The 20,226-nt window shown below is 44.0% G+C and overlaps 1 long non-coding RNA gene across 2 annotated transcripts; it reads right to left on the reverse strand.

Moving 5' to 3' along the window:
• Positions 1-4,806: 4,806 nt before the first annotated feature.
• LOC128353005 (uncharacterized) lies at positions 4,807-20,178 on the reverse strand. Of its 2 annotated transcripts, none has more exons than XR_008320777.1 (2): positions 19,793-20,178; positions 4,807-5,207 (listed from the first exon to the last, which is right to left on the reverse strand). It is a non-coding gene; the product is annotated as an uncharacterized LOC128353005 (long non-coding RNA). The 2 variants fall into 2 exon arrangements; XR_008320776.1 differs by lacking the exon at positions 19,793-20,178 and adding an exon at positions 9,214-9,372.
• Positions 20,179-20,226: the final 48 nt, after the last annotated feature.

The raw sequence follows: 20,226 nt of genomic DNA on the forward strand, positions 1-20,226 counted from the left end.
TGACTTCCATAGAAGTCCAAATCTTCATATGGGATTTCCAGATATCTCCCAAATAGTACCTCAGATGGTAAAGTGTTACACCATGCCAGAATAAAAGCCCTTCTATGGCTAGGAACCTTTAAAGTAAAGAGGTATTCAGCCAGTTTGAAACCACAGTTGAGTCTTTACAAATTAATAGTTTTGGGGCAATAAACATATCCCTTTGATGCTCAGTATCTATTACACAATGTTTCAAAACTCTGGCCCGATTGTAACACGAGAGTAAAGTATATGAAGAAAACCCATACAGTAGAAGCTTTGACTCTGTTTGTAGGTACCAAGTTGATTTAAAGAAATCTTCCAGTGTCATGGAAGCTAGCCCAACTGAAATACACCTAAGTTTTAATCAACAATTGATAGATATCTAACTTCAATAATTGAGCTTCTAATCTTAAAACTACATTGTGAACATGTTTTGCCACTTAAGAACATGAGAACAGTCCTGCTGGATCAGATGCAAGGCCCATCTAGTCCAGCATCCTGTTTCACACAGTGGCCCACCAGATGCCGCTGGAAGCGTACAGACAGGAGTTGAGGGCATGCCCTCTCCTGCTGTTACTCCTCTGCAACTGGTACTCGGAGGCATCCTGCCTTTGAGGCTGGAGGTGGCCTATAGCCCTCTGACTAGAAGCCGTTGATAGACCTCTCCTCCATGAGGTTATCCAAATCCCTCTTAAAGCCATCCAGGTTATTGGCTGTCACCACATCTTGTGGCAGAGAATTCCACAAATTGATTATGTGTTGTGTGAAAAAGTACTTCGGTTTGTTGGTCCTAAATTTCCTAGCAATCAATTTCATGGGATGATCCCTGGTTCTAGTGTTATGTGAGAGGGAGAAGAATTTATCTCGATCCATTTTCTCCACACCACACCATGCCCTTGAAAAGTAGTAAATTTCAATTCAGTTTATTACGATCAAAGATCAGCACACAGAACAAATCCAGATACAAGAGTCCCAAATAGTGAGCATCAATAACAGTTCATGCATATATATAAACATGCACATAAAATATACAATTAACTATTACATAAAATATAAGAAGAATAACAAAATAAAAACAAAATTAATTAAGAGCCTGAATTAACCATCTGCAACTCACAATATGCGGATCTAAATCGCAGCTGTACAGAATTTGGCCACCAGATGCGAGACATCAGTATACATATCAGAAAGAAATAAGCTTAAAACTTATCAGAATATCTAAAAACAAGAGGGGCGATAAGTCTAAGATGCAGATCACGATAAAATGAGCAATACAAAAGTACATGACCTACCGTTTCAACATTGCCATTCCCACAAGGACACAATCTCTCCAAAAAAGGAACCCTCTTAAAGCTACCCTCTAATACCACAGATGGCAACACATCCCTCCGGGCTAGCGTCAGGGCTCTTCTGTGGGTTGGATATGTCAGATTATACAAATAGTTGGCTGGTTTTTGCAAGAGCTTAACTGCTCCAAAACCACCTGTTGCTTGATGCCCAACCTAAATCTATCTGGTGCCCCATATTGGTAATACTCTGCTTAAGGATCATTCTGGCATAATCATAGCCCAGGGGGAGAAGAAATTCTATTGACAGTTCATATACTTTTAATTTTTCAATGATTAAGAGGGTCCAAACAGAGGGGTGTTCATCCTTAAAGATTAAGAGAGCTAAGCCAGAAGGGGGTGGGGATCAATTTCAGCCAGAAGTTGAAAATATAAATCCAGGCAGAGGACTCCCAAGTTTAACAAACTAGATTCCAGTTGCAGCTTGATTTTAGACACATAACAGGGGGTTGAAAAAATAGCCCTGAGAAATTTGGACTGGATCCTTCCAAGTGGACAAAAGTCACAGTATATGCAAATCTGTGAGTCATAAACTGTGAGATTACCATAGTTTGAAAGACCTTAATGGCAGCTGGAACATATCTGTCCCCTGCCAAAAAGAAGAATCTCAAATTCACAGTAGTAGACAGGGCATTTGTTACGATGGCCTTTGTTTGCTCTTTCCAGCTACCTGTCGCCTGGAAGATGACGCCCAAATATTTGTATTGCAATGTCTGTGCTACATCAACCCCGTTATTTGCCATTTATGCATAATAGGTTTCTTGGCAAACATTATGAACTTAGTCTTCTGGTAATTGATGGAGAGCAAATTTTCATGACAACAGTCAGCCAAAACTGTCAGCATTTTCCTTATCCCCACCAGAGATTATGACAAAAGCATGTCATCATTTGCATAGAGAATGATAGCTAGAGGTCAGTTTTGGTGGGTGAAATTCCAAATTAGAAAGTCTGCCCACCATATCATTAGTATAAAAGTTAAACAGCAGTGGGGCTAAGATACAGTCTAGCTGGACCCACTTTTCCGCTCTAATGGGGTTTGTTAAATGTTCCTGCGGATTGCAGCACACTCTTAGGTGAGAGCCCCTATAAAGATTTTTCATTAGCAGAAGTAACCTTTGGTCGATTGACAAATTTGATAATTTCCCCCATAATCTATCATGAGAGAGATGATCAAAGGCTGCCTTGAAATCAACAGAGGTAGCATACAGTGCACCCTTGGGCTTGTTTTTGTACTTGTGTATGAGATGCCTCAGGACCAGACCCTGGTCTAAGGTGGATCGTCCAGCTCTAAAGCCAGCCTGCTCATCTGCCAGTACATGTTCTTGCTCAATCCAATCAAGGAGCTTCCAGTATAAGTGTCTGGCATAAACTTTACCAATTGGAGGCTAATTGGTCTACAATTAGTGGGATTGGTTTTATTACCTTTCTTGAAGATTGAGATAATTATAGCTAGGTCCCAATCATGAGGGATACACACAATCTGAAGAGTGATGCTAAAATTGGGGCTCACCAAGCCATATTTGTGGCAACCAAGATGATCAGGGGCCTAGAGCACCTTTCTTATGAGGCAAGGCTACAACACCTGGGGCTATTTAGTTTAGAAAAAAGACGACTGCAGGGAGACATGATAGTGGTCTGTAAAATCATGCATGGTGTGGAAAAAGTGGATAGAGAGAAATTCTTTTTGAATAACTTCATGGAGTTTGAATAACTTCATGGAGGAGAGGTCTATCATCGGCTACTAGTCGGAGGGCTATAGGCCGCCTCAAAGGCAGGATGTCTCTGAGTACCAGTTGCAGGGGAGTAACAGTAAGAAGGAAGGCATGCCCTCAACTCCTTCCTGTAGGCTTCCAGCGGCATCCGGTGGGCCACTGTGTGAAACAGGATGCTGGACTAGATGGGCCTTGGGGCTGATCCAGCAGGGCTGTTCTTATGTTCTTAGATTACGACTTTATCAATTGAATGGGAACTAGATCAGCACCAGGCACCTTCCCATATTTTTGTTGCCCAACTAATTCATTAATCTTCCCAGGAGTAACTTGGGACCATTCTAGGGTGGAAGAATCCACCCTATCATCTATAGTATAAAGATAACCTGGGGCGGCCATGAAATCAGCATGGAAATGGGATTCCAGGTGGAATCAGGCAATGGTCTTGGATTGTTCTGGGGCTTATTCTCCCTCTGACTAGTGACCAAAATCTAGAGGAATTTTTCATCCTAGAAGCCTGTATCAGCACCTGCCAAGACTCGTTCATTGCTAGTTTTTTCTTATGGTGAATCAGATCTTTATGCTTTTTTCCTGGGCCATCATTGATTGAGAGGATGATGATGTGGCTCCTGCTCTGAAGAGACTAAGTTCTTTAACCAGCTGTTTCTTAGCTAGTACACACTCATGGTCAAACCATGGTCTGGATGTGTTGAAGGATAGAGGACTTGGTCAGGTCACCTCTCAATAGTGAGGGGACTCTGCAATCGTTGGATCAACTTTTGATAATTATCCAAAATTTCATTTATCAAGCCAGCCATTAGGATATTAGACGTAAGGTGCAGCAGTTCTTCCAACTCAAAAAGGTCGCTCAGCCCTTTAGTGATCTCAGTGGTCCATCTGACACGAGAGTGAGAAACAGAGTCGGCATAAATGGGTTAGTTCCTCCAAAGTAAAAATATTGCAATCTGGGGATCTCAAACACAGTGTCAGGGGCATATGGTCACTTTCTACTCTAAAGTCGACTTTCAGAAGTAGGATATAATCAAGCAAAATTCTGGAGATTACAAAATAATCAATTGTACTATCTCCCCCCACCCCAATATGTGAACTCCCCTGGAAAATCACCTTCCAGTGACCGGTTTATTATAAGCATATCCAACCTGCTATCAGATTGCATTGGGCATGAGCCCGCATAATTACAAATCAGATCCCTGGAGATACGCTGCTCTAAAGGGGTATCTTCTGTCTCCTGATACATCCAGGATATCTGGCATGTAGAACCTCATTGTCCAGACCAATATGAGCATCGAAATAGCCACCCAAAATTACTTTGGCATCTGGAAAAGAAAGAAGCTGTCCTAGTCATTCCTCAAGTTCAGCCCAAAACAAGCTGATTTCTTGTTTTCGCGTCTTAGGCAGAGCATACACATTAACAACTAGCAATGAGTAAGATCTTAATTCTATAAGACATGCCATAAAGGAGTGGGATGAAATGTCTAACTTGATACATTTAGCTTGAAGTTTTGTAGTAATACTGATAGATAACCCCTCACTGGGTCTCCCTCTTCCATATCCAGCTGTAGCATAAGATGAAAAAGAGACAAAGCCATCTAATTCAATCTCTCCAAGGTCCCAGGTCTCCTGGAGGAAGATAATGTCAAATTTACTCAAATACTCCATAATGGAAGAATTGTTTTCCTTGGTATGCCAACCAGCCATGTCCCACGTCATCAATTGGATTTTTATTTTATTTTATACATTTATATACCACCCAAAACACAAGTTCTCTGGGCAGTTTACAGGACAATAAAAACAGCCAATAAAAGATTAAAACATTTCAACAATTACAATATTACAGAGTCTATTACTCAGTCAATCTTTAAGGGGTTTGCCAGTACCCTTTAAGGGTGTTATATCCATACTGTGACCACCAGCTTTCAAAATAGGTACCGAGTCAGGTGAGATTGCAGGTGCTTTATTTGATTCTGTCATTTTGGTGGCAGCAAGAGGCTCATTTATTGTGGGTTGATTTGCGGGTGATGGGCCAGTAGAGGAGAAAAGTTGAAATCCTTCTTCGATACCTTGTTCAGAGGTTGAAAAATAGTTCTTACAAATTTAGTCTGCAACATCTCTAAAGGGAATCAGAACACATGGATTATAACACTGATCTTTAGCTATTTCGCTGACTTTATATGTATTCATTTATTTGGCATATTTATTAGCTGCCCCCAGTATAAGTTTCTAGGGCAGTGTGCAGTCAAAGATAAAGCAATACAATAAACGCCACAATTTGTAGAACATAACATCGGCAGAGCAGTATCTATTGCCAGAACCATCAAATAAAAATTAAATCAAGCTTTTCTGGGCAGGGTAATAATCCAGATCCATGGTGCCATAATCAAATATAATAATAATTAATAATAATAATTTGATTTCTATACCGCCCTTCTAAAAATGGCTCAGGGCGGTTTACACAGAGAAATAACAAACAAATAAGATTGATCCTTGTCCCCAAAGGGCTCACATTCTAAAAAGAAACATAAGATAGACACCAGCAACAGTCACTGGAGATACTGTGCTGGGGGTGGATAGGGCCAGTTACTCTCACCCTGCTAAATAAAGAGAATCACCACGGTAAAAGGTGCTTCTTTGCCCACATAGCAGGGGTATATGCCCTCTTTCCAATTGCAAGCTAGCTCAGATATCTTGGAGACTTAAAGGAGGCCGCCATTGATTGATGTAGGGTTCAGACAGATTTGTGTGGTAGCAGATGATCTTTATTTGTGTGGTAGTAGGTGATCTTTCAGATAGCCTGCTCTGAAGCTGTTCAGGGCTTTGTAGGTAATGGCCAGCACTGCAATAACTCCTGAGAGGTTATGTTGTAGTAAGATCTTCAAACGTCCAGGGATGTCTGCAGCAACTTACAAGAACAATCTAGCCCCTGTATCAAAGATTCTCAGGGTGCAAGCAGCCTGTCCCTTTGACCTCTTTCAGTGGATGCTTTGCTTTTATTGGGCCTGGTGGTAGAATACCTAGTTAGTCTCTCACACCAGTGTAATACAGGAAGCTCTATGTCCCATTTGTGGACATTGACTAATCAGTTGACCTATTTATAACACTATCTTCTTGCCAACTTCATGCTTCCACAGACCTTAAAACACATTTTGGGCCCATGTGGTGCTGTTTACTCCCATCTGATCTGCTTTGTGTTAGTGTCACTTGGCGAGGTTCAAAAACTTGCCTTTTTAAAAAAAAAAAAAACTCAGTGCTTATTGTGAGAATAACATAGGGTGTTTTTTTGGCATAAAATTAATTAGTCACTTGCAGTTTGCAATGTACTGTGTCTCCAGCCAAGTCTTATATCCTGCTAAGTTATATATGAAACCTATTAATGATGAATGGCTTACTGGTACTCCCTAAGAGGTGAAACAATTAATCATTATACTGTTAACTTGTCAACTGCACTTGAAATGTCTGTTCAGTTCTGAAGGTATAGAACTCAGTTCTGCAACAGAGAGATCATTACAGCCTACTTTGTGTATAAATGATCATGAGTCACCAACTAATGATTGGCTGGTAATTATGGTGGTGTAACACTTAGGCCTAGCATGCTGATGCAGGTCAACACTAGGGATGTGCTGAAATGCGATTTGGCTGTCTAAAATCCCCAACACCTCCCTTTACATTTGAGGGCTTACACAGCCCCTTTAAAGCGGATCAGAGCAGGTTTGTATTTGCTGCTCCTCTGCCACCATCTGGGCGTTACCCCCAGCTATGCCCATGTACCAGTGGGGCATCTATCTTCTAGCTGCCCCTGTGCAGCACCGGTACACATGAACGCTGCACATGCGCAGAGGCCATGTGTGTGCCAGCGCCGTGCAGGGGCATCTGGGAGATGTCCTGCCGGTGCACAGACAAACCTCGGCAGATTACTGGGATGGTGGCCATGGTGGCGAGTGGAGGAGTAGCAGAAATGGACCTGCTTTAAAGAGAAGTGCCAGCAATTCAGTCAGCTGAATCACATTTCGGTACATCCCTGGTCAGCACCAAAGAGAAATGACAATGGTAGACTGTCCCATTGCAGAGTTGATGAGTAAGTTGTCTATTTCCCCATTCTATTGTTTTTCCTTTGGGCCTTGACTGAGTCATAACTGGCAGAACAGTTCCAGCTCAAGGAAGTTAGTCTGGGTTGAGCAGAATATATAAATTGTTGTACAGATGAGCCTCTTAGATTAAAACTCATCTGAGAACTGGGGAAAATAAATAATGATTAAAGAGGTTAAAAAAACAACAAAAGAATCTACATAGATGATTTCAGCTTTGGAAAATAGGAATAAGTGGTAAACCAGTTGCTGGCACTAAGGTTGGAATTCTAAATAAGCTATGTATACAATTGGGCTGTACTACTACTACTACTATTTCTATGAGTATTTATATGCTACTTTTCAGAAAAAGTTCTAAAACTGGTTTACATTTAAACAAATGAAAAATAAGATAATTTCCTATTCCCAAATGACTCATAATCTAAAAAGAAACAAGGTAGACACCAACAACCACTGGAGGCAGAGGCGTCACTATAGGGGGGGCAGGGAGGGCACGCGCCCCGGGCGCCATCTTTTCTGGTCACGTGAGGGGCGCCGCCATGACCAATTTTTTTTTAAAAAAAATTATTTTTTTGTTAATACAAATGTTTCCTGCTCAGTGCAGCAGTGCTGCAGCAGTCAAGGGAGCGCGTCGGTGCCCCCTTCCCCATGAGCGGTCCCTTCCGTGCCGCCTGCGCCCCCCCCATTGCTTTGCTGGCACCTAGCTGGCTTGGCGGCGGCGGCGGGCGCTTGTGAGGAAAAACCTAAGTATAATGTAGTATGGTGGGGGGGCGCAGTGGGGGGGTGCCATTTCAGTGCTTGCCCCGGGCGCCGTTTTCCCTAGTTACGCCTCTGACTGGAGGGATGCTGTGCTGGGGATGGATAGGGACAGTTGCTCTCCGCCTTCTAAATAAAGAGAATCGCCACTTTTAAAAGGTGTTTCTTTGCTCAGTTATATTCCCCACCTAACGTGTATCCCTAGGTGGTGTATATAAGTTAAATACTACAAATATAAAAGGAAATGATTAGAACAATTATGATATAAAACTAATTAAAATTAATGAAAAGCCTGAAAAAAAAAGGTATGTGTTTAGGTTTTTTTTTTTTAAAAAACAGCCAGAGATGGAGAAACCCTGAGTAAGTGCTGGACTAGGACTGGGGAGACCCGAGTTCAAATCCCTATTCAGCCATGATACTTGCTGGGTGACTCCAGGCCAGTCACTTCTCTCTCAGCCTAACTTACTTCACAGGGTTGTTGTGAGGAGAAACTTAAGTATGTAATACACTGCTCTGGGCTCCTTGGAGGAGGAGCGGGATATAGAATGTAATTTTTTTTTAAAAAATGGTCCCTTCAGGTTATCTGGTCTGGCTGCTACATTCTGCACCAACTGTAGTTTTTGGATTATGTACAATGGCATCCCGATGTCGAGTGCATCACAGTAGTCAAGCCTGGGGGTTACCAGCATATGTACCACTGTTTTAAGGTCATTTGCCTCCAGAAATGGGTGTAGCTGATGTATCAGCTGAAGCTGATAAAAAATGCCCTTGGCCATTGCCTCAACCTGGGAGATCAGAGTGAGTTTTGGATCCAGGAGCACTCCCACACTATATACTTGTTCTTTCAAGGGGAGTGTAACCCCATCCTAATCAGTCAGATCTAAACCATCTCTTGAGTTCTGATCCCCCCACAGTCAGTAAAGTGTGCCGGCAAGTCAATTTCGACTTCTGGCGCCCACAGAGCCCTGTGATTTTCTTTGGTAGAATACAGGAGGGGTTTACCATTGCCCCCCCTGCACAGTATGAGATGATGCCTTTCAGCATCTTCCTGTATCACTGCTGCCTAATATAGATGTTTCCCATAGTCTGGGAAACATACCAGTGGGGATTTGAACTGGCAACGTTCTGCTTGTTAGTCAAGCATTTCCCTGCTGCACCACTTAAGGTAGCACCCCACAGTCAGAACCTCTGTCTTATTTGGATTCAATTGCAATTTGTTATCCCTCATCCAGCCCTTTATTGCCTCCAGACAGGCATTTAGGGAAGTTATGTTGTTACCTGATGAAGCTGATACGGAGAAATAGATTTTGGGGTCATCATCATATTGATGACACCCTTCACCAAACCTCCTGATGATCTCTCCCAGCAGTTTCACGTAGATGTTAAAAAGCATTGACAGTATGGAGCCTTGTGGAACTCTGTATATTAACTCCCACTTTGCAGAGCAACAGTCTCCAAGCAACACTACCTGGAATCTTCCAGAAAGGTAGGAATGGAACCACTGTAGAACAGTCCCACCCAATCCCAACTCTCTCAGGCGACCCAAAAGGATATCATGGTCGATGATAACAAAAGCGGCCAAGAGGTCCAAAGGGATCAACAGAGTCACATTCCTTCTGTCAATACCCAATTGGAGACCATCGGGTCGACCAAGGCAATCTCAACCCCATAGCCTGCCCAAAAGCCAGTTTGAAATTGGCCTAGAGAATCATGATTTTAAGAGGCTGAGCTATGAAAAATCAATAATGACTTCCATGAATATAAGAAGGGAACAAAGCAGACCCAATCATTAGGTAGGATGAAACAGCTTGCAAATCTTGGGAAACTATTAAAAGGCAGAAAATAGCTTTATTATCCTCTATAATAAAAAGGTAAAGCGTGATCCCGTGTCTTTCTTCGGCCCGTGTCTTTCTCAGCCGTTCTGGGCATGCGCCGAGAAAGATACAGCCGCCCAGACATGGGCGGCCATGTTGAGGACGTGTTGCCTACAGGCAAAAGCAACAGCAGGGGGACCGGGAGGGCTGAGACGGCAGCGGGAGAACCGGGAGGGCTGAGACGGCAGCGGGGGAACCGGGAGGGCTGAGACGGCAGCGGGGAACCAAAAAAAAAAAAAAAAAAGCGGGAAGAAAAGAGAAGAGTAAAAAGATGGGCCCGCGGGGGGACCGGGAGAGCAGAGACGGCAATGGCGGGAATTAAAAACTGAAGCGGCGGGGAGAATAGAGCGGGGAGAAGAGACCAGCCCGACCAGCAGCGGAAACATAATGGCGACAAAAAGCAAAAGAAAGAGAGGTGGGGACCGGGAAGGGCAGAGGCGACGGAAGCGGAACCAGCCTGATTGAGAAGCAGCGGAGAAGCAGCGGAGTCCAGGGGAAGGCAGAGATGGCAGTGGCGGAACCAGCCCTGCCGCAAAAACAAACATTCACAAGCAGAAACCGGCGAGGGCAGAAGCGGCAGCGGTGGAACCAGCCCTGCCGCTAAAACAAATAAGAAGCGTGGACCAGGGAGGGCAGTGACGGCAGAGGCGGGGATTGACAGCGACGCCGGGTCCAGAAATGGGAGTGAGAAGAGGTAGAAGAAAGGAAGGAAAGGAGGGAGAGGGAGAGGGAAAGAGAAGAAAGGAAGGAAAGGAAACAGAGGAAGAGAGAGAGAAAAGGAAGGAGTGAAAGAGAGAGAGAAAAAGATGAAAGGAGGGCGAAAGAGAGAGGGAGAAGGAATAAAGGAAACAACAACAAAAAAAAAAGGTACTAGCGCCCGTTATTTTAACGGGCTTAAAAATACTAGTTATTAATAATAATAATCACAAATGGGGTGGCGGTTGTACCATTTGGACTCCCCCCCGCCCGGTATTAACATGTCTTCTGAGAACTAATATATCTGCATCCCAGACATTTACTTGGAAATAAGTTATACTGAATCCAGTGGAATTTTCTCTTCATTAAATGTGCATAGTGGTGCAGCCTTAATTTTGGAAAGGGATATTTAAAAATACTTTTAACATTTTTGCTGGTTTTTTGTTTGGTTGGTTTTTTAACATTTTTGCTGGTTTTTTGTTTGTTTGGTTTTTTGCATGCATAGACACATTTCATATATTTAATTCTGGAATTCCAAGGTCAGTAAACAAATATTTGTGAAGCATTTGGAAGACTCAAGGTGCCAAGTAGTATTTTGTTTCCATGATTCGGATGTAAAATGTTACTTGGGTTCAATATTAAAAAGAAAGATGAGGATTCTAACCAAAAACAGAATCTTAAGCAATCATCTGGCAATAAAATAATCAAATCCTAAAGCCCAGAAATTAAATTAAAAGGTTAGCATTCCTATTTTCTGTAGCAGTTCTACACCCCACCCCACCCAGTCTTCTTTGAGCAGCCAGAGATCTGTTCTCTAGAGAGAAAGAAAATAATCATACCTCATGACATGACATGTTGCATCGTCACGATAGCGCAAAGAGCTTTATTTCACATTAAAAAGCAGTTAAATAGCAGATTGTAATATAAGCATATATACTTAAGAGTGACTTTTCACACTTGCCATTCTATTTCCCCCCAGTTTTGCTACAAAACATTGCCCAACATCAGCGTTTATCAACATTAACTATAGTCCTGTCTAGAAATGGCCTCTTTATGATTTTGCTGCTGTTTCTATACATGTTGAAAATTGTCTGTAAATATGTAGATTGCAGGCAGCAGTCTAAGAGCTATTGTAAAATAATGGCTAATATATGTTTGCATGTTCCCAGCTTGTTCTGCAACATTCCTTTGGTTCACTTCAGTATACACATGGCTACAATCTGAAACAGTGTGGAATTAAATGACAGCATATGGGCTTTTTTTCCATACGGCATAGTCTCTCTTTAGTGCATAGGATGGGCTGCACAGTGAAGGTCTAATTAGTCAAAGTTGTCTCTTGTGTATAACTTCCTGATAGTCACAATGAATTGTTTGGGGGAAAGTAGAAAATGGCTTTGGGGCCCTCAAAGACTGGAAGGTTACTTCTGCCAAATTCAGGGTCCTTCCAGACTGCAAAACAACCTATGCAGCCTGAAGAGTTTGCTTGCAAGTTGAAAGCGAGAGCTTACTCAGCCTCTAGATGTTCTCTCAAGCTCTTGTCGTCTTTCCCAGACAAGTTCAGGGTCTGCTCACACAGGCATCAGGGGCCCTGAAATTTCACAGTACCATCTGCTGGCCATTTGCAGACAGTCAGTGATTAAAATCACATATTTTGGGACTACTCCTGGACCAGAGCCATTGAATGGGGCGGTCTATAAATGTAATAAATAAATATTACTATAAAAATTTGAATTTCTATCACAGATTGCCTGCAAATGGCCAGCAGATGACGAGGCAAAATTTAATGAGGTGTCTGTGGCCCATGTGACCAGGGCCAACCCAAGGATTGGAGGTGCCCAGGCGAAGCTTGGCTTTGACGCCTACTTCACTGTGTGAGTGGGCGCCTCCTGGTGGATGGGCAAAGGCAACGGCATGACCACCTACTTGCTTACTCACCTTACTGTGTGTTCCCACCACCACTTCTCAGCAGCCAGCCTGCCACAGTGTGTTATAATGATGTCACCATGAGATATGGCAACATTGTAATGTGCCATGGCAGGCCGGTTGCCAAGAAGCAGCAGGAGCGGTGACAGACATACACGGCAAAGTGAGTGAGTGGACAGGTGGTCTGTCCTTGTCTCTGCTGCTCCCGTCACTAGTCTGCCATGGTGTTTTATGATACAACATGAGGATAGCCCTGCTGGATCAAGCCCAAGGACCATCTACTGCAGCATCCTGTTTCGCACAGTGGCCCACCAGATGCCGCTGGAAGCCACAGGCAGGAGTTGAGGGTGTGCCCTCTCTCCTGCTGTTACTCCCTTGCAGCTGGTACTCAGAGGCATCCTCGACATGACACAACAATGTCATTACAATGTGCCATGGCAGGCCAGCTGCCCAGTTTCTGCCTATGGACTTCATCCTAATCATTCCATGTTTAACTTAGAGACGACACAGAAACATTTTAATACCAATATCTGTAGTTTTAGTTCGAAACCACAATTCTAAATAGTTTAGTTTGAAACCAGTTACTTGGAAGCAAGTTGCATTGATTTAAACTGAACTTGTGTGTTTTCGAATTGCTGCTATTACAAGAAACCACTGAAAAGGACAGGAGTACCTAATGTGTGTTTATTTGGGAGTAAGTTCAAATTATTCCAGCTAAGTATGGAAATAACCTGACCCTTGAGTAGCACTCAAGTCCCTGCTCCTGTTTTCTGCCTTCCCACCTGTCCTGAAGGAAAGTGGTCCCTCAACATCGGTCGTGCAACGAGTGTCCAAACACACCACTGGGACAGGATGTGAAATATACTAATCTCTGCTCCTAAGTCTCTTGCTCCTCTCTTTACCGCTTTCTAACTTTAAAGTCCAAAGCTGTTCTTTAAGACTGTTTCTCTGGTCAGCCTTGAATGGATTTAATTCAGATCTCAAGCTAAAACACCTCTTTGTTAGTTTCAACATAGTACTATTGATATTGCTAGCCTTGTTAGTTTTATTAACTAATATTGTATTGCTTATTAATCAATATTTCTTTCCTATACCCTGAAATCCTCAAATAAACCTGATTCTGTTTTTGAACTTCAACTCTGTCAGTCATTTCCAAGACCGAAGCTTTGCACAAATTTATTATGTAATGAGCTGCTCTCTCTAGATTCACTGGTTCCCCACACAAGCCCAAAAGTTAGGGGTGTTTGCCAATTCACCAGGAGCAGTATTATTAACAGCATGTCTATGATGACCCCCTCTGCTACAAGACATGGATACAGCAATTCCAAAGGAAAGGGTTCCCACATCATCTACATAATCTCAAGCGCTGCGGCTGCCACATGCAACCCCCGGGGGTCCACTAGAGTCATACATATCAGAAACACTCCATAATTATCCTGCAGCAATACCAAGGAAGGGGGATGCATGCCCATCATTTCCCCCACTGTTACAAGAGCAGCAGCTGCCTGACGTGCCCCCGGAGCATCGTTGGAGCCACAAGAGCAGCGGCTGACCAACGTGCCCTATGCAGAAATACCGGGGCCAACTGCATTAGAAACTTCTCGCCCTGACTCTGTGGTCATGTGCACTCAACCCATTATTTCTTGGGAGATCCCACTGGGAACTCATACACTGGCACATGTTAATAAAGCTACAGTCTGCTCAAGAGACTAGCATAAGGTCTCCCTTCTGACCTGGAATGTGGCTGGTTGGCATTCCAGCTGCAGGCGTGTCTCCTTCATAGACTTTATTTCCAAATATGACATCATATTGGTGTAGGAAACATGGGCATTCTAAGACCTCAAACTTAATGGCTTCAGTGTACACTCATGGAAGCAGTAGCTAGCATGGGAAGGGGCAGATCTAAAGGTGGATTGGGAGTCCTAATCTCTACCACCCTGCGTGCTACATCAGTAAGGCTCTCCTCATTTAAACAACACACTATGGCTGTAACAATCCACTTCAGACATTGTACATTGCTAGTAATCAACATCTGCTTACCTCTGCTAAAGTGGAAATCCCAGGCTAGGAAACTGGTCTGATCTGGAAAGTTACCTAACTGACCACCTCTCTACCTTCCTCAATGTGTATGCAGTAGTAGGCAGTGATCTTAATGCCAGACTAGGCCCTGATGATTATACTGTATATGCACACTATCAGTACTGCCCACCTAACCTGGAAGTAGATGCACTCCCCCTTACACGCCACTCGAAGGACAAGAAGCCACACTTTGCAGGACTCTGCCTGGCCCCAATGGCTAATAGACCCAACCTCTACATCCTAAATGGCTCCCTCAAAATGACCACCCTGCTGAGTTTACCTTCTGGGTTGGGACCAAAATGATTGTCCTTGATTATGTAATTGTCTCTGGAAACCTCCTCCAATTTGCAGACTGCTTTGAGGTCATCCCAAATTGACAGTGACCACCTCCCAGTCTCCCTATGCCTAAAACCCTTTGCTCAGCAGCCCCAAGCTGAGGCTCTATAACAACCACAATTACTACCAGCGGGAAGGGCTTGCTGTATCAAATGGTCCCCTTCAACTGGACAAAGCAATAACAGAACTCCTCACCTCAGAACACCTGCCTTTTCCTGTCAAGTACGGTTCCTACCTGTAAGGGCATCAAACAAGGATGCATACTTGCCCTGCTTCTATTCAACTTCTACATAAATGCCATGGTGGGCCACCTGGACTTTCATCCCGCCAAGCTAGCAGAGAAACGCATCTCCATCCTGCTTTACACAGATGACATGGCAATTCTCTCTAGGACCCCCATAGGACTTAGAAGAGCACTGGGGACCCTTGCTGGATACTTTAAAGAGGACTATCTGGAAATAAACTACCATAAAACCAAAATCATGGCCTTTGCCAGGAGACCAATGACACACTCCTGCCACATGAACAAGAACACACTCAAGCAGGTCTCATGCTTCAAATACCTGGTGGTGCTCTTCCAAGCATCCAGCACCAGGAAGGCCCACAGCAGCTATGTTGCCCAAAATGCCAGAGGAGCACTGCTGCCATCTTAAAATTCTTCTAGTCAAAAGGAGGCTGTTATATACCTGCAACCCTTAAACTAATTGAAACTAAATGGCTGGCACAGCGTCTCTGTGGAGCCCAGCTGTGCTTCTTCTCCAACATCACCCTTCTGGAACTCGTCCAGTCCAAATTCCTAAGAGCAGTATTCCAGGTACCCTGCTGTGTCTCCAATGCTGGTTTACAACTGGAGGCAGGCCTGGTGAAAGTGGAGGCCAGAGTATGGCTGTCCATACTCAATTTCTGGCTATCCTTCTCGATTGACTTAGTGCCCTTAATGCTGGAGTATGGATATCAATCCACCTGGAAACGAACCCTGCTGGTGAAACTAACATCATTTGGGCTCTTCCCCCCCACCCCAACTATTTTCCCTGGGTTATGAGCAGGCCAGGACACTTCTTACACAGTGCATGATGGAGGCAGGGCGCCAAACCTCCCTGTCACTGAAAGCCATAGTGGCACCTGCTGCATATCTAATGCAGCTAGAGACCTCTTACCACAGAAGAGCTTTCACCATGACTCGTTGCAGTGCCCTCCCTTCAGCTGTGTTAGACGGAAGATACAAGAAGATCCCCTTCCTGGTACATTTGTGCTGCTGCAATGCTGGGCAAGTTGAAACCACCAAGCATATCCTCCTATACTGCCTATTTTATAAAGACATCTGCAATACCCTCATTCTCCCACCATTTACAAGGTTGCCAGTTCTATGTCTCATTACTACTCTCTGACTGCAACCCTGTTATAACACACAATGCTGCCAAGTTTTGCATGGTGGCATGCAAAATTCTCTGGGATCTGATCACCAGCAAGGATCCTTGTTCTTTATCTCACTTATTGATGCTGCTCATTTTTGTTGCCATTGCTTCCAAATGGAGTATGTGGCATGGTTGCCTAGCAAGTGACAACACATCAGATCCTGGGGAAATGGCTGAGCGGACACTTTTTACCTCTGAGTAGTAGGCAGCAATGGTGCAGACACCTAAAAACTACCTGCTTAGAGTCTTGTGCAATATATGTCTGGTCCAGGTGTTTAAGTTGCTTGCAAGATAGATGTTCTTACTCTAAATGCACAATAGTAATAATAAAAACTTAGGATGTATGTCACACTTTCCTTGAGTATTCAAGTGCTTCATGTAAATGCCTATCTATATGAATTTTTAGAGCTTGTCCAAGACCACCTAGTTAGTTAATGGCTGAAGAGATATTTTAATTGGGGTCTTTCCCACTTATGTTTCCAGCCAATACATTAGCACTCACAAGCCTTAACCATGGCAGGAATGATATATACTTCCCTTAAATAACATCCTACACTTTTCTTTAGAATAAAGGAAAATTTAGAATAAATCCCTTTAGCCTTAAAGACCCATCTCTTCACCTTGGCTTTTAATGATATCTTGTTCTAACCTTAATTATAATGAGAATGTTTCTTGATTTTAATTGTTTTATTCTGTGTTTTTGGTTTTAAAATAAACCTCCCCGAGCCACTTCATGAAGGGTGGAATATAATTTAGTGAGTGAGTGAGTGAGTGAGTGAATAAGACTGATTCTTTCCTTTTGACTAAATATGATCACCAAGAGCTTGGTGGAGCAGTGTCCCTCTAAGGCGTGCACATGTGCGCATGCTCACAAGTTTTTTTATGTCTGCTCAGTTAATCCCACTCAGGTTGAATCAGCAATGCCTCATTCTGAATGCACATGTGCACACACTGCCTTGATACTGCCACCCAGAACAAAATTCATTCTGTACACAGATGAAAAAAATTAGAGAGGACACTGGCAGCTGTGGGGGCGGGGAGAATAAGTGATTTAGCAGAAATGCTATATTTTTTAAAAGTTAAAATGCTCATGGGGGGAATGCAAACAGTAGAGGAGATGCAGGTATTGCAGCCTGAAGGGAAGGAGAAAGGGGAGAAAGGGATGGCTGCAGCTGCTGTTCTTAGTTGCCCTCTTCACCCCTTTCCCCTGCTTGATGCTGGCTGGACACAAGGAGGATTGCTAGGGCCTTAAAAGATCTGTGGTCTAGGCCCACAGTCCCCCTTTTGATAACGAAACTTAATCATACCCCCCCCGCAAAGAATAATTACATATGTTTTCTAAAGTCTCTAATATGATAATACAACACCTATGCTATGAATGTGGAAGCAGCAGAGAGCTAGGTGAGTCTAAGAGCTCACTCCCTTGGTCTGTGCAGATGCCTCTACAACTGTGCTTCCCAGGGGCATAGCAAGGTCGGAGTGGTCCCAGAGACAAGATCTTAAAATGCCCCCCCACCCCGAAGCTCATCATCCTCAATTATTCTTAAAAAGGTTTTGTAAATTTTGGATGATGCAAGTCATTTAATGGTATTAATGGTACTGTTCTGGTAGCTCCAGGTCTTAACACTCACATCAATTTTGGAGGATGAATACAACTGAAGGAAGCCCGAGCAAGTGCGTGGCTGGGGGAGTCAGTCATGTGACTTGCCTCTGGGGGCCCCCCAAGGCAGTGGGCCCCCAGACAACTGTCTCCCCTTGCCCTATTATAGTTATGCCCCTGGTACTTCCTTTCTGGAAGAAATAATGGAGGAGAGAGGTGGCTGATGAGATTTGGGGCTCTGAGCAATTCAGTAGGAGCCTGTCCCCTTTGGGCCTCCCCTAATAGTGCCATTGCTGGACATCATGCGGGGTCATTGCCCCAAAACTCTGCAAGAAGGGGAAGAGTCTTGCTTACAGTAGTGAGGCTTACATTAAATGTTTCATCTGGAATAATGCAAGTGATGTAAGTAGGGCTATTTCAAAGGTGAGTGTTCTAAGGCTTTGCTCCTTCACTAAAATAAAACAAATAGAAGGGTGGGAGGAAGCACTGTAATAAGTGATAAAACTGGCCGTGTGTGTGTGTGTAAGAATGCACTGTGAAAGGCAATGACTGGTAGTAAAAGACCAAATGTGCATTCAGGCATGGAAATGCAGGGGTGTTCTCTTGGCAGCCAACACTCTGATATATCTCCACTTATGCAAAAGAACCACTCCTCCTTAGGCCCAAACAACTCAGGGATGATGTAAATGCTAAAATGGGCTGGAATATCTTCTTAAAAATCAAACTGGATCCCCCAAACAGCAGGATGTGTTAAAGACACTTCAGCACAATATCTTAGAACTTAAAATATTACTTGTATTAACCCCTTCACATCCAGGAATAGCCCAGAGCAGCCCCAAACTGACATTTCATAAATAATTTCTCTGCCAGAAACAGAAAAACTGTGAAACAGCCATGTATTTTACATGTTAAATACACATGTGAACAATAGCTTGGGAATAAAATCCATGCCTAAGTAACAAAAATTATTAACCTTTTCCCAGCCAAAACCAAGATGGAATGGAGAGCTGGTCTTGTGATAGCAAGCATGACTTGTCCCCTTAGGTAAGCAAGGTCTGCCCTGGTTGCATATGAATGGGAGACTAGTAGTGTGAGCACTGTAAGCTATTCCTCTCAGGGAAGTACCAGGCGATTGTGCGCCTGTTGTGGCTGAGGATGGCAATGGGGTGGCAGGGAGGTATGCTGCCGCCACGAGGGGCTTTGATACAACGGAGTGCTGGTGGGGGAAATGTGGCAGGAGGGGTGTGCTCCCTCCCCTGCCCTTAAGGAAGCACCCCTGCTGCCTCCGAAACATGGAGGAGAGATTTCAGACACATCCCTAGGATAAACTAAAGACAGCAGTCTTAAGAACAGAGGTGGCAGCAAGCCCTATTGAACATAGTAGTGGGGCTTACTTCTGAGTAAACTAGTGTAGGGTTGTGCCACTGCATAGACGGATCTGGAAAATCTGGGCATTGCTTTGGTCGAATTGCATCCTACCACTGTCACAAACCAGAGTGATTAAAAGAGCTGCAGAAGTGGATGAGTTAAGTCTGTGTTAGTAGCTGTGTGGTTGTGGAATGAAGAATGGCATTAGTCTTGGGAGCAGAGGCTCTCTTACCCCTGGACTTTGGGGCTGAAGTCCTTGGCCTCCACACCCCCTGGGCCTACTCCTCTTTAGTCTCTCCTGGGTGGTGGTTTGTGCCCTTGAGAACCTACATGTTAAAAAATGCTAATCTTATTTATTTATAATATTTGTATATTGCCTGATATAGACATCTCTAGGCGGTGTACAATTTTTAATATTAAAAATCACAGATTAAAATACACAAAACACAATAAAACAAATTATTAAAATTAATTCTAATTAAGAATTAGAATTAAAGTTAATTCTAATTAACTTTCGGGGGGGGGGGGTTCCTCCAAAGGCCTTTAGGTCCAGGCTTCAAAAGTACCTAGGTGCACCTCTGCTTGGGAGTGTGGAGCGTGGCCAGTTGTGCTTGTGCGCCCAATAATATTGCCGGCTGTGAACCCCCCGCTCGGCGCAGTAGGGGCTAGTATTGCCCCAGTTAGTGGGAGACGCCTCCTGAGTCTATCCCTACATCGCAAGCTCCTTGTTTGTCCCCGTATAGAGATTTGTCTTTCCCCGAAGTATTCAAACGCGCGTCTCCACCTCCCAGCCGTCGGTGCAGCGGCCTGCTTCAGAGTCCGCCAGCCGGCGGCCCACCTCAGGAGTGGAAAGGGACACCGGAGCGGCTTTGCTACCCCGCCCGCGGCGTCGCCCTACCACGCAGCCGTGCCGCAGTGCTGTGCGCTGCCTCTGGGGCCCACCAGGGGGCGCTGGTTACCGAGAGCCCTGCCAGCCTCCGAATCAGCAAGCGAGCCGGCC

This window comes from Hemicordylus capensis, chromosome 4 (assembly GCF_027244095.1).
Source record: "Hemicordylus capensis ecotype Gifberg chromosome 4, rHemCap1.1.pri, whole genome shotgun sequence".
In the NCBI taxonomy this organism is placed as follows: Eukaryota; Metazoa; Chordata; class Lepidosauria; order Squamata; family Cordylidae; genus Hemicordylus; species Hemicordylus capensis.